Below are 14,602 nucleotides of genomic sequence, written 5' to 3' on the forward strand. Positions count from 1 at the left end.
AGAATAATTTGGCTGTTATCTCAAACCTCTTGGGTTTGCTGTCTGTTTGTTTTTCTTCGACAGAGAAATAAAGTTTGTTTGTGGTTATTGCAGACATGCCAATTTGGTCACTAACTTATTTGGTGATTAATTTCCATTGTCCGCCAACCACAAATTAAAATTCACTGCTTTATGCTTTATTTATCTTTAGGGACATTCTGATATTTCTTTCTTAGTGCTGAGAGAGAAGCACTTGACCTTTTTATTTGTCCAATATCATACTTGTTAGCCCTCCAGGAATTTAATAAATGCATGCATCATCATCTCTGCTTTTATTAGTAAGAGCCTTCTATGTGTTGCTGTCTTCTCTGAGGTCATGTATAATCTACATTCTATATCCTCTTCCTACAATGCCTCTGTTACCCTGCCAAAGCCAGGATATACTTTATGCCTTATCTGGCCTTTCTAAATCCTCAAAGGTTTGCTCACATTTATATTACCAAAATTATTCTTACACTAAAATGCTAACACCATGTCCATATCTAATCCATGACTAAATTGTACTGTTATTGTGAATGTGCCTGGCATCTGCAATTGCTGATACGGTTTAAAAAATATGAATATCACTTTGCTCCCAATAACAATTTTAGATTTTCTGCAAGGCACATAGCTTTTCTTTAGCTGCATGCTAATTATTTAATAAATCCGTTTTTTGCCTCCTGAAGTAGTTTGCTTAACAGGAGCAACGTATCATATTTCCATATAAACTGCATATAAAAATAAGATGGAATGGAATGTTTCCAGAGGAGAATGATTATGAGGTTGAGCTTTTCATAGCTACAGTATTAATTTATAAAATTATTTCAATATATTTCAAATTGTTAACATTGCACTGAAAGTGTTGTCAGCTACTGGCTGGAACTTGACATAAAATGTCTCATTCATACAGCAATTTCATCTCGTAAGCTTTTGTTAAAATGGTCATTTATCAAATGTGGAAAAAGGAGGTATCTTTTCAGTGTGTTCTTTCTTTTCATGTATTTCTTTTGACTGTGTGCCCATAGATTCAGAAATGTTTTCTCGATGACATGGCATTCTACATTTATTTGCAACAGAGTAAATAATCACCATGTCTGAAGAAAAATAAACTAGCTTATCTTATTTGGATCTTAAATACGAAGCTCATCAGAAAATGATTTTTTTTCTTTGGCATGACCAACAACCAGTCAATCACTTACCAGACCTTTTTCGAGCACTCCAGTATTAAAGAGAATATGCTAGGTGCTGAGTTCTATGGGAGGCGTGACAAAATGTGAGACATGACATGTCATAGGTACAAATCTATCTCTATAGGTCTCAGAAATGATTCATAACAAGGACTTATTTAATCCTACTGCCATATTCCTTAAGTAACATATCTAAATCATTTTATTTCTGACACCCCATTCCCTTCTGCATATGTGCTTATCTAATATTTGTGCTTCAACTGCTTCACGTAGAAACAGATGTTATGAAATTTTGCAAAAAGCAAAAGGGCTTAAATAAAATCAATGTTTTCTGTGTGTTAGAATGAACTTTAAAACTAGGGTAAACACTCAGTCCCGCAATGATTTGTAAAGTGGTAGTATTTTGCATTCAAGTCAATGATTTAGCTCATTCTTACCTCTAGAAAGAACCGAAGGTCACCTGACGGTTTGGCACATCTTTGGTGGTAAGAACTACAATGACGGACAATAGAGTACACAAAAGCTGAGAGGTAGACATGGTGCTGGGAGAGAAAGAGGCTCATTGTGTATGTTAGGAGGAAGATAAATTTTCCATCAGATTATCTGGGACCTAGTCAACTGGATTCATTTACTAACACTCTTAAAATTGGAAATTTGTACTTTGAAAATCCTATTTTTTTCTCTGTTAGTGTTTTACGTCAACTTAATTTTTACATTCTCACAGCATGTATTATAACTTTTGAATAAATGTTACCCTGCTCAGCTCTACAAAATGGATTCTTGTCAAAACCTACAGTGGAGTGTTAATGAGTGAGCCTGGAATGGGAGTGACAGTAAGAACCAGAGTGATTGACCCTTTTGGGGAAAATAAAACAAGAAGAAAGAAAGAAGTTAGTTAAAAGCTGACAGTAGATTCATCCCTTTCATCCTGGAGACTCCCTGGGGCACATTGCTTTGAAATTCAGGGGTATGTGTGTGCTTTGTGTGTGCTTTGTTTAAAAATGAAGGCCATCTTTTACATGCGGTAAGGTATTCTTGGGCTCAGAGCCCAAGTTACCTCATTCACTAGGCTCCAGTCTGCACAGGAAAGCCCAGGTTAGATATCAATTACACTTTGAGGACAAAGTGGAGCAAATATCTGCATATGCTTTATTATGCTTTATATACTCATTTATTGTGTAACAACCAAGAAATGTGCCCTTAACTGAGAATAGCACTAGTAATAGCCTGCTAGGGAGTTCCAGAATCACTTTCATACACTTAATTTAGCAGATATTTATCAAATGTCTATTCTATGTCAGGACTTTCCCTGGGAACTACAGACCAGGATGAAACAAAGTCCCTTCAAAGTTGACAGTGCAAACATCTACTAAAATACATGTATTATTTGGGATGGAGAATATGTTTCCTACTAACTTACAGCATCTCAACATAAATAAGGTGACTAGTGCCTGGCTAAAGCTGTGTGCACCTCAATCAAATAATATATAAAACAATGAAAAGCTTGTTTAATTAGCTGTGTGTGTGGTGGAGTGGTAGGATAGGTGGAAGACGGAATGATATAATCCTGAAGCAGAACCAGCTACATAATTTTTGAGGCTGGGTGCAAAATGAAAATGCAGGGTCCCTTGCTCAAAAATCAGAAAAAAGTCATGTTAAATGTACAAAACTATAAAACCTCTCCCTTTAGAAATATTTTATAACTTATGAAACATAATAGCAGTAGTAGTGACACACAAACCATGGCATCATGTTTAAAAACACAAAGAATAATATTTGTTTTATAATTTTATAAATCAGTGCCATAAAGTTATATATATAGTAAATAATAATACTTCATTAATGTGACATCTTGATTGAGCATAAGATTCTTCTGGCTCACTTTTCTGTAAATTAATTTATAATATCATCAAAATTTATACTTATAGCAACCTTGTTTTTGGTCAATATAATTGAAAGTACCATCAGTTACTGGTGAAAAATGTAAGACTACAAATCCCTTTTGACATGTTTTAATGTTGAGAAGGATCTTTCTGCTCATGCAACTGTAACTAATGCTGTTAAGAGCGTTTTTAGACAAAGATAACATTGGGGTAAGGTTTTAACCAATTATTTTAAAATATAAATTTTAGTACATCTAAAGCTGATGATTCTCATGAAACAATTTTTCTAAAAAGATTTAACTCTTCATACAAGTCAGTTTCATGGAAGTCAGAATTTGACTTTAAATGCACAATATGTAGAAAAAAAGATTTAGTGTATCAGATTGAGGATCAGTGTTATGAAAAAAAAGCAGGAAGGGTTAGCAAGGACTGGGGTAGGGAGAAGAAGGCCATTTTAAATAGGGTGGTCATAGATGACTTCTCTGATGAGGTGGTATTTGAGCAGAGGCCTGAATAGGGTGATGGGGAAAGCCAGACCGATTCTTGGAGAACAACATTCCAGTAAGGGAGTACAGAGAGTGCAAAGGCCAGGAAGAGAAAAGGAATTGCACAGAGAGCAGGATGGTGGGTCATGGAGACTTTATAGGCTACTGTCAAGACATTGGCTTTTACTCTGAGTGAAATTGGGAGCCATGACAGGGTTTTGAGCAGGACAGTGGTATAACATGTTTTGAGTTTTCAAAGGATCTCTCTCTAGCTGCTGTGTTGAGAATAAACTGGAGTTGGGAAAAGGGGAAGGAAGGAGACTAGTGAGGAAGTGATTGCCATTATCTGGGTGAGAGATGATGAGGAATAGCATTGACGGTGGTGAAAAGTGGGCATATTCTGGGTATCTTATGATGGGAGAGCTTACAGGATGTTCTGACAGACTAGATGTGCGCTATGAAAGAGTGGAATTGAGGACACTTCACTGTATTTCCTCCCTCCCTCCCTCCCTCCCTCCCTCTCTCCCTCCTTCCTTCCTTCCTCTTTCTTTCTTTCTTTCTTCTTTCTTTTTTTGCCTGAGCAATAGGAAGCGTCAATGAGACAATAAATACAAAGTGCTCAGTACTGCCTCCCTCATAGTTGGTGACCAATCAGCTGGTAACATATGTAGCCAATCCCCAGAACCCATGAACTTACTTGAGGTGAAAGACAAGTAAGACGTTCCCTGGTCCCGACAGGCTAAAATAAAAATAAAACACCATCAAGAACCAGCAGGTGGAGCCCAACTAAAGTTAGAAAAAACGGTAAGCACCAGTAGGTGGCACCAAAGGCAACCTCTAGTTCCCCTTGCTGCTCATTAGCATAGGATACTCCCACCAGCGCCATGACAGTTTAGAAATGCCGTGGCAACGACCAGAAAGTAAGGATCTGTTTCCATGGCAATGATCTGTAAGAAAGTTCTAAATAACCCATCCCTCAATTTGCATTAACCCACCCCTTATTTGCATATAATTTAAAATGGGTATAAGTGGATATAACTAAAGTTGACAACATCTTATATCCTGCCCACTCTGGGTGCATTGCCTATGAGTTAGCCCTGCTCTGCTAGGAGCAATATAGTTCAATAAAATTACTATTTAACATCACTGACTCGTCCTAGAATTCCTTCCTGGGCTAAAACAAGAATGCTATCCAGCTAAACCCCAATTTTGGGGCTTACCTGTCCTGTATCATATGCATATAAAATAGGTCACCTTCGCTGTAATAACCTACTTAACCCAAGTTCTTTGCTCCATCAACTTAGCTCATCAGTAAGTCTGCTTCAGTTTGAATTGACATTCAAGGAAAGTGATCCAGGTTAATTGTCAGGAACCCTCAGTCACAGTCCTATTTCACCACTGGCCTGTTGTTTGATCCCAGGCAAGTCCTTTAACTGCTCAGCAACCAGGGGGTGTTTATCAACATGATAAAATCTAACAACATTTGCACCACCTAGCTCACAGAATGGTAAGGGCAAAGTACAGCCAAACTGCCAGTCATGATTGGTGTGAAAATGTGTTGATTATAAAAGTGTTATAGAAATGCCAGGTATATTAAGTGAGTATGTTCATTATAATGAGTATCCTGTGGAGATTTTAATTTCAGATAGTAAAGACTAGGGCTGTAACTCTTTTTGTTTCTTTGGAATAACAGACCTGAAGATACTGTGAAGCAAATATTTTAGTACTGATCATCTACTACCTTCCATTTAAAAGTCACATTTTCTTTGGAGCCATTGTTAATTCACCTCCAAGCTATTCTCCCTTTAGGGTCAGTAATCGTAGCCCAATACTCTTTCCTTTATAGAATCTTCTCAACTCATTTTGTTACTGCAATGCTGGATGGCAAAAAACTTTTATTCCTTTGGCCAATTTCTGTCAACTTTTAGTGGCCACCTGGAGCACTGACTTAAGAAGGTTTCTGAGGCCTTTTCCAGGCTCCATGGTGAAGAATGTCCTGATTCAGAGGTTTCGGAGGAAGTGACTTCATTGTCTGGATTTGACATCCCTGATCTGAGGCTTATCTTGGTTTTGCTTCTAACCTTACAGCTCTGGCAGCATGCTAATCCAAGCTGACTGCTACGGATCTTCCTGTTCTTTTTTTATGCAACAGAAACCTTTGCTAGCAAGCCTCTTGTGTGTAGCCTCCTTCACCCTTTAAATTTTAGCTGCTCTCTGGCATCACTCCACAGACATAATCACTTTTAACAATTTGCTTTATATTCCTCTGAAAACTCCTTGTGCACATAGAAGCTTATATTGATATTCCTTGTCTTTCCCCTTCTTTTTAAACAACAGTGGGATCAAATTGTAAGCATTTTTCACCGTTTACTTTTTCACTTAATAATATAACTTGGAGCTTATTCCATTTCAACACTCAACTGATGGACATTTAGATGTTTGGAGGTAGGTATCTTTGTAAGTCTCTACTTCACAGATGGGAAAACTGAGGTGCACAGCATTTACATATCTTGCCCAAGGTCACCAAGCTAGTTAGCTGGGAAGCCAAGAATCAAAACTAGGTCTACTTCTAGAACTCTCTCTTTTAACAATCAGGTTTTACTGACATTGCTGACTGACGCTGGAAGTGGCTGTATCACTGAGTTTCTACTTGCAGAAATGAGGACATACTAATGTGTGTGTCCATTCAAAGCACTTCCCACAGTTCCACAGGACTTCAAAACTTCGAAGGACTTCCATACACAGGATCGCATTTAATTTTAACAAGCATTTATTGAGTTTCTATTCTATGCCAGGCATCATTTTAGGCTTGAACATAAAACAATGAATACAACAAAGTTATTGGACTCAAGGCACTTCTAATGAGGTGAAAGAAACAGACTTGTGAATAGACAATTATAACATCAAACAATAAAGAATATTCTAGCTCTTCAGACCTCTCCTAATATGCGCTAGTTATTGGTCAGTTCATTTAAAATCTTGATTACATTGGGGAATTATTAAAAAATCAGGTACACATTTAAATGGTTAAATGTTCATTTAAACATTTTAAATATTTAAATATACATACTTTCTCATCTTTTGATATAGGTCTAAGGGTATTTTTGAAGTCCATTGAGTATACTTTGCTACCTCTTTCTTTCAGAGCCACACCCATAAAGTTTTATTTATGATTTTGTGTCAGTTTATTTTAGCTGGAATAAGAAATTAAATTAAAGTACTTGCAGAGGAATCAGGCCACAGAATCCTAAATTTTAATGATTTTCTCAAATTAATTTGACAGCAATTGTTTAGTGAGTTCCCTTAAAGCAATGATCTCAGTCGTAGTATAGCAACTCCTTTCTTTTTGTACTCATCTTTTTTTTCTAGTGTGTATTTGCATACTATTTGACTAAATTATGTAATTATAATACAACAGGCATAAACCGCTTCTAGAATAAACTGGACTAATTTTCCAAAAGCAAATAACTCATTTAAGGGGAACAAAACTGGGCACTCAGTCTACTATGGGGATGTATTGCCTAGTGACTTGCTTGAGTTCAAATCTCTGTCTAGCCACCTGCAGGCTGTGGGACTGTGAATAATTTAATCTCTCTGTGCTTCAGCATTTTCATCAATAAAATGAAAATTATAATAGTGTTATTGTGTGCAGTATACGAGTTAGTATTGTGTGCAGTATACGAGTTAGTACTTGTAGAGTGCTTGGAAGAGTACCTTACAGAAACTTCTTCTGTTATTGCTATTTTCAGATGGTAACCTATTCTCTGTGAGTTTCCTGAGGGTACATTGGATAGAAGATTTGGAACACTTCAGTTGGTCTAGCAATTCACTTAAATCTAGATTGATTAGGAGTATCAACAAGAAGCTTTTCCCCTATGTTTCTATGTAGTATTTAAGTTTCAGGTCTTGCACTTAATTCTTTTCTCCATTTTTAGTTGATTTTTGCGGATGGTGTAAGATATGGGTCCAAATGCATCATTTTCTATGTGGATATCCAGTTTTCCCAACTCCAGTTGTTGAAGAGATTGTCCATTCCCATTGTGTGTTCTCAGCACCCTTGTAGATCAGTTGAGCATATTATACATGCATGGATTGTTTCTGAGCTCTCTATACTGTTCCAGTGGTCTATATGCCTGTCTTCATGCTAGCATCTCATTGTTTTAATTACTGTAAATATTTATAAGATATTTTGAAATCAGAAGGTGTGATGCCTCCAGTTTTGTTCTTGCTAATTAAACCTCAATCAAACTTGAAGAAAAAAAGAGGATAGACAAGAATGAGTTCTGCCACTGTGAGTTGAAAAACTCTTTATGGATTCTAAACTCTGGTTATGCATTACAATAAAGGCTTTGAACACTTTTTTTTAAGTTAGAGTAAGTTTATCAAGAAAGTTTATCAAGAAAGATTAAAGAATGGCTACTCCATAGGCAGAGCAGCCCTAAGGGCTTCTGGTTGTGTATTTTATGATTATTTCTTGATTATATGCTAAACTAGGAGTGGATTATTCATGAGTTTTCTGGGAAAGGGGTGGGGAATTCTGGGAATGAGGGTTCCTCCCCTGTTTAGACCATATAAGGTAACTTCCTGACGCTACCATGGCATTTGTAAATTGTCACGGTGCTTGTAGGTGTGTCTTTTAGCATTCTAATGCATTACATTTAGCAAATAATGAGCAGTGAGGATGACAGAGGTCACTCTTGTTGCCATCTTGGTTTTGGTGGCTTTTGGCAGGCTTCTTTCTGAAATCTATTTTATCAGCAAGGTCTTTATGACCTATATCTTTTGCCAACCTCCTATCTCATCCTGTGACTTAGAATGCCTTAATCATCTGGAAATGCAGCCCAGTAAGTCTCAGCCTCACTTAACCCAGTCCCCATTCAAGATGGAGTCACTCTGGTTCAAATACCTCTGACATCTCCCCGCTCCCTTTTACAAGGGAACCCTTAATCCTAAGGTTTATAGAGGGAGGAAGATCCATCTTCTGTAACTTCTACAGGCTGAATAGGAGCAATGATAGTCCTGCCTAACTATTAGGATCTCTTGTATTCAGGGTAGAGAGGAGCTCAGCAGAAACTGTCAGTATGGTGAAGGCCATTCATAACTCCAACAAAAGGTAATATCTGGAAGATTAGTAAGTGTTCAATTTAAGAAAAAAATTGAGTAAGCTTATCCTGCATTTCTACACAAAGAGTACAATAGCAAATATATTCCATAACAATAAAGTAAAAAAAGTAAATCCATCCCAAGTAAATTCAGTAAGAAGGCTTTCCATGACTGGGCAGCTGTTGGAACCAAGCTGATATGGAGCTGCTATACATGCTATACATTCCAATACATGCCCAGAATTAGAATATTGATCCAGATTTTTACATTAGCCATCCCTCTTGTTTCTTCTAATCAGCAGCGAGATATCACTGGTTGATTCACAGGAACAAGCAGAGTTAGTCTAAATTGCAAAAAAATAAAACCCTCAAAAACAACTGATGAGACTAGAATCGAATCACAGGTATATCATAGTTTTTGAAATATAATTTTTCTCTCTCCAGTCTCCCATTTTTACTAAAGACAAATAATAGTAAGACTGATTTGCTTTATTATACTTGGCCTGATTATTTATGTAAAGTGCAGCAAGAATAATTGTTTTCACACAGGCCTTTAAAATTGGCTTTGATGGAACTTTATTCCATAAAAGGAATCTGAGATAAGACTTTTTTTAAAAGCTGAGCCCAACCATGGGTTTGTACCTTCAGATACCTGTGAGTTGAGTAAATTCCTCTCCTCTTGAGATCCCAAGATATCATGGGGCTCCTAGGCCTGTGAGAAAGTGATATTCTTTACTTACCACAGGTCAGGAACCCTGTACAGGGACTGTGTAGACAAGATATGAAGCCAGTTTTCCCAATGGGCTTTCATTGGCTCTATGCCCCACCTAAAGCAGACAACTGAGCATCTCTAGGAGTGGTCCTGGCTTCCTAGGGGATTCCAATGTGGAGCTCTAGAAGCCACTGCCTTACAGGAAGGTGTGATGGTCTTAGCACTTGACATAGTTTGACTATATCCCTATATGAATTTGTTCCCATGCTGCTAATAAAGATATACCTGAAACCAGGTAATTTATAAAAGAAAGAGATTTAATGGGCTCACATGACTGGGGAGGCCTCACAATCATGGCGGAAAACAAAGCAAGAGCAAAGGGATTTCTTACCTGGTGGTAGGAAAGAGGGCATGTACAGGAAACTTCTCTTTATAAAACCATCAGATTTCATAAGACATTCACTATCATGAGAACAGCATGAGGAAGTCTTGCCCCCACGATTCAGTTACCCCCACTGGGTCCTTCCCATGATACGTGGGAATTATGGGAGCTATAATTCAAGTTGGTATTTGGGTGGGGCACAGCCAAACCATATCAGTCCCCGTCCAAATCTCATGTTTAATTATAATCCCCATAATCCCCATGTCAAGGAAGAGATCAGGTGGAGGCAATTGAACCATGTGGGTGGTTTTCCCAATGCTGTTTGTGATAGTGAGTGAGTTCTCATGAGATCTGATGATTTTATAAGAGTTTGGTAGTTCCCCCTTTGTTTATTCTCCTTCCTGCCACCTTGTGAAGAAGGTGCCTTGCTTCCCCTTCACCTTCTGCCATGATTGTAAGTTTCCTGAGGCATCCCCAACCATGCTGAACTGTGAGACAATTAAATCTCTTTTCTTTGTAAATTACCCAGTCTCAGGCAGTTCTTTATAGCAGTATGAAAATGGACTAATACAGCACTGAAGAATGAGTGGGATTTTAATAGGCACATGTGTTGGTACAGATTCTTTTATCTTCATGTTTTTAAATTAAGAATATAGGTTTCCAGACCCTTGGCTCACACAATGGCAGAGCAGGCTTTTAAAATCAGGTCCAGTGGTCTTTCCAGGACTCCGGCTGTCAAAGCCAGGAACGATTGAGGCAATTAATAAAAATACATATAAATCTGCTCCGTCTTTTCAAAGGAGAAGTACTCACAAAATGTTTTGTGTAAATTTTGAAATGAAATAAAATATCAACCTTTTTATGTAGATAAGATTAATATTCATATTTTCCTCCATAATGAGAAATGCTTTCTGTTATCTGAATTGCAATTATAAGCTATATAAAAAGAGTTTTCCTTCTTTCAGCAAGTGCCTTATAGCATAAATATGATAAGAGTTTGATAGATTTGCTGTTTTTTTTTTGTTTTTTCAAATTTATGCTGGCAATTCTTAGTAAAAAAACATTTCTGTCTTTCCACTGTTATTTTACCGAATACAGAAAGTATATAGTAAATATCGTATGTGAAATCCAGCTAAAGCGGTAGCATACAAATTGAATAACGTGGTGGTCTACTGAAACAGCCTCTTGCCACCCTCATATCACACACACACACACACACACACACACACACACACATGCACACTATCTAAGCATTAAAAAAAAATCTAGCTAACAGAATTGGAGCAGTAAAAATTAGGTAAAATAGAGATTACCTCAGAAGTGCATCCAAATCATACTGTAAGAATATTAAATGTGACTATTTTAGATGTTTTTTCTCTTTAAATGTGAATAGGAAGGAAATATTGCATTTTTCCACAACATCCCACAAAAATGAGGCTTAATTGGATGCATTAAAATAAGTAGTTTCTAGCTGGTTGCGGTGGTTCACGCCTGTAATCCCAGCATTTTGGGAGGCCGAGGTGGGCAGATCACCTGAGGTCGGGAGTTCAAGACCAGCCTGACCAACATGGAGAAATCCCATCTCTACTAAAAACACAAAATTAGCCGGGTGTGGTGGCCCACACCTGTAATCCCAGCTACTTGGGAGGCTGAGGCAGGAAAATAACTTGAATCAGGAGGCAGAGGTTGCAGAGAGCTGAGATTGTGCCAGTGCACTCCAGCCTGGGTAACAAGACCAAAACTCTATCTCAAAAAAAGAAAAGTAATTTATTTGTGACAATATAATAGTGGGAAATTCAGCTTTTTTCTTGAATTTTAAAACATTGATTTTTTTTTTCTTTTTTGTTTTCTGCCCCTCTCAACCCAGCTTTTCCTGACTCCAAGAACTGGGCTTACTGATAGATTTTAAGAAGTTTCAGAAGTAGAATTACAACTTTAGGAAGGCTAGACGGTCTCCCTTGCTCAAAGGTAATAAGAGCTGGTTAGCTTTACAGGGACTCTGTCTAAGAACACAGTAAATATACAAATTTCAATGTTAAGGATGGCTACAAGTAATTGACTTGAGAGTCTCAGTTTCCAGTGGCAGCAGTCTCAAAACAAGCTGTCCACCAGGCCACACTCCCTTTAGGGCAGGGGTCCCCCCACCCCTGGCCACAGACTGGTGGTAAGCAGTGGGCAAGTGAGCATTACCCCCTGAGCTCCACCTCCTGTCAGATCAGCAGCAGCATTAGAGTCTTGCAGGAGCATCAACCCTATTGTGAACTGCACATGCAAGAGATGCAGGTTACATGCTCCTTAGGAGAATCATCTAATGCCTGATGATCTGATGTGGAACAGTTTCATCTCAAATCCACCCCCTAACTTTCCCCGGAGTCCGTGGAAAAATTGTTTTGCACGAAACAGGTCCCTGGTACTGAAAAGGTTGGGGATTCCTGCTTTAGAGAGTGTAGAAATGAGTTTGTTCCCTGCCTCTTCCAGCTTTTGGTGGTTCCAAGAATTCCTTGATTTGTGGTAGCATCACTCCAGTCTCTGCCGCTGTCTTCATATCACCTTCTCCTCTGTGTGCTTGTCTTTTCTCTTCTGTTTCTTATAAGGACACATGTCATTAGTTATGGGGTACACCTGGATAATCTAGGATAATCTCATTGTGAGATCCTTAACTTAATTACATCTACAAAACCCTTTCCTCAAATAAAGCAACATTCACATGTTCTGGGTATTTGGATGCAGACATATCTTTTGGTTTGGGGTCGCTATTCAACCCACTATAGTTTCTTTCAGTGGAAATAGGGCTGTACCATCTGCTCAGAAACATTAAAACAATTAGGAGAGGCATGAGTTTACCTCAATATCTTATTTTCAAAATGAAGATACGGACATTGTTCGGTTAGCTAAGTAAGGTAGGGCGTTGGCCAAAATGCCATGTTTAACCAATCAGCGTCCACATCTTTAAGGTTTGCTTGTACCCAGTATAATCCATTTCTTGACAACCCAATAAGTGAAAAATTGAAGGTGAGGGCATAAGAGAAACCATATTAAACAGAAAATATATACATGCTTTTTTTCTTTATTTTGCTTGTTTGTAGTTCAGGACTTCACAAACATGAATATTACCACTAGCAATCAGACATCCTGCAGACCCAAAAGTAAAGTTTTGACAGATGTGGAAGGCTAGATAGGTGATGCTATTTCCAAATACTACTTGTAAGTTACTACATTGGATAAGGATCAAATGAGGTTCTGCATTTGAGGTTCATTATAAATTGTGTGATATCATACAAGTATAAAACATTACAGTTGCTCTTTTGAAGGGGATAAAAGCAAGTGTGATATCATAGATGGACAGTATCAAAAAATTTTTCAGTAAGTGGAAGTTAAAGACATTTTTGTTCAACACACCAAGCATGTTTGCACCTAGTTGAGGTAGTCATTGGGATTCAGTGTCTGCTCATAAATCAATCTAGCACTTTATTTCCCTTTTCAAGAATGAATTGGGCTTGCATTAGGGAGAATCTCCTTGTGCAGAAGTAGGTGAGTCAAGAGGAATTCCTTTCTTGCTTTATTGATTATTATTATTATTGCTGATAATGATTCATTCAAAATGTAAAGACAGATGAAAATATTAGAGGAAATGATTACAAGATGAGGGAATTTGAGATCCTAGGGAAATAAGAATCTGTCAGCAAGATTAAAAATCCCTTTTAAGAAGGTGCATCTCATATTTGAGACATATAGTTGTAAAGATTCAGTAGAAAAAAAAATTCATAGCCAATATAATAACAGAGTTAAATGCCATACAGGACTGGTCTTCTAACTTTTAAAATCAAACCCCAATTTTTCCTTAAATTAATCTTACCTGGAAGCCCAATACATAAAAGAGACTAAAATGCAACTGCTCTGCTTGTACTTTATGAAGGTGAGGGCAGTGATGAGAGGCACACTGCACTTCTTGGGGCACTTGGCACAGCTGCAATTTTTTGTTACTTGTTTGATTTTTTGATCTCCATGCTGGGACTTTGATTTTGCTCACAATTACATCTCTAGTGCCTGACACTCAGTGTATACTTATGTTAGTGAATGAATGGATGATGGAGAAGACAAAAAAAAAAAAGTAAATTGAAACAAGCTGGTCAGGTCGATACCTGACATATCTCAGATGGCAGTGTTGATCTTTTTGTCATTATCCTAGCATTTGTCACCAGTACTGTCAGCCAGAGAGAACACTGCACTTTGGTGCCTGGCGCATTTCCTAGCACATAGTAGATTTCGGTAAATGTTATAAGTGATACTCAGTACAGATTGGTTGAACAAATTAATAAGGTGCTAAATGACTGAATAAATGAAGGACTGCCTTGTGATAGAATTAGGACAAGTGATTCAATTTTCTGCCTTAAAATAATTTTAAAAACAAACCCCAAACTCCGTGAAGGATCCTAATGAAAGCCTCCTAGGTGTCCTTTTAAAAAGCCGTGACTATATTTAATGTAAGTTTCACTTTGTTTATACCAATTCCCCAGAACTTCATTGTCTGAAAGTGTGACACATCATAAAACAACTGGAGCCAGTGGTGATATTAAAGCCATCTTCACTCAGTACAAATTGCTGACTTACAATTATCGCCAGGAGATACTGAGTGCCCCAAATATGGACACCTCCAAAAGAAGAATGCCCAGTTTGAAAGAGTTGTGTGCCTGTAGGTAACACACAGACTCTTTATTTGAGAAGGTGAGGTATAAATTACAGTTGCTTAAAGCAAACCCTACCTTGTGCCTTAGCTATCTGTGTAAGCAATGTGCCATTTGATCTACAGTGTGTACTGTAGCAAGACATTGC

General features: G+C 37.7%; 1 long non-coding RNA gene across 1 annotated transcript in view; it reads right to left on the minus strand.

The window, feature by feature from the left end:
* Positions 1-14,602, minus strand: part of LOC144580975 (uncharacterized) — a 413,738-nt gene that overhangs the window by 69,191 nt on the left and 329,945 nt on the right. The window contains exon 4 of the long non-coding RNA XR_013531386.1: positions 4,271-4,312. This is a non-coding gene — a long non-coding RNA (uncharacterized LOC144580975). The remainder of the gene's footprint in view (positions 1-4,270; positions 4,313-14,602) is intronic.

Source organism: Callithrix jacchus, chromosome X, assembly GCF_049354715.1.
Source record: "Callithrix jacchus isolate 240 chromosome X, calJac240_pri, whole genome shotgun sequence".
Classification (NCBI taxonomy): Eukaryota; Metazoa; Chordata; class Mammalia; order Primates; family Cebidae; genus Callithrix; species Callithrix jacchus.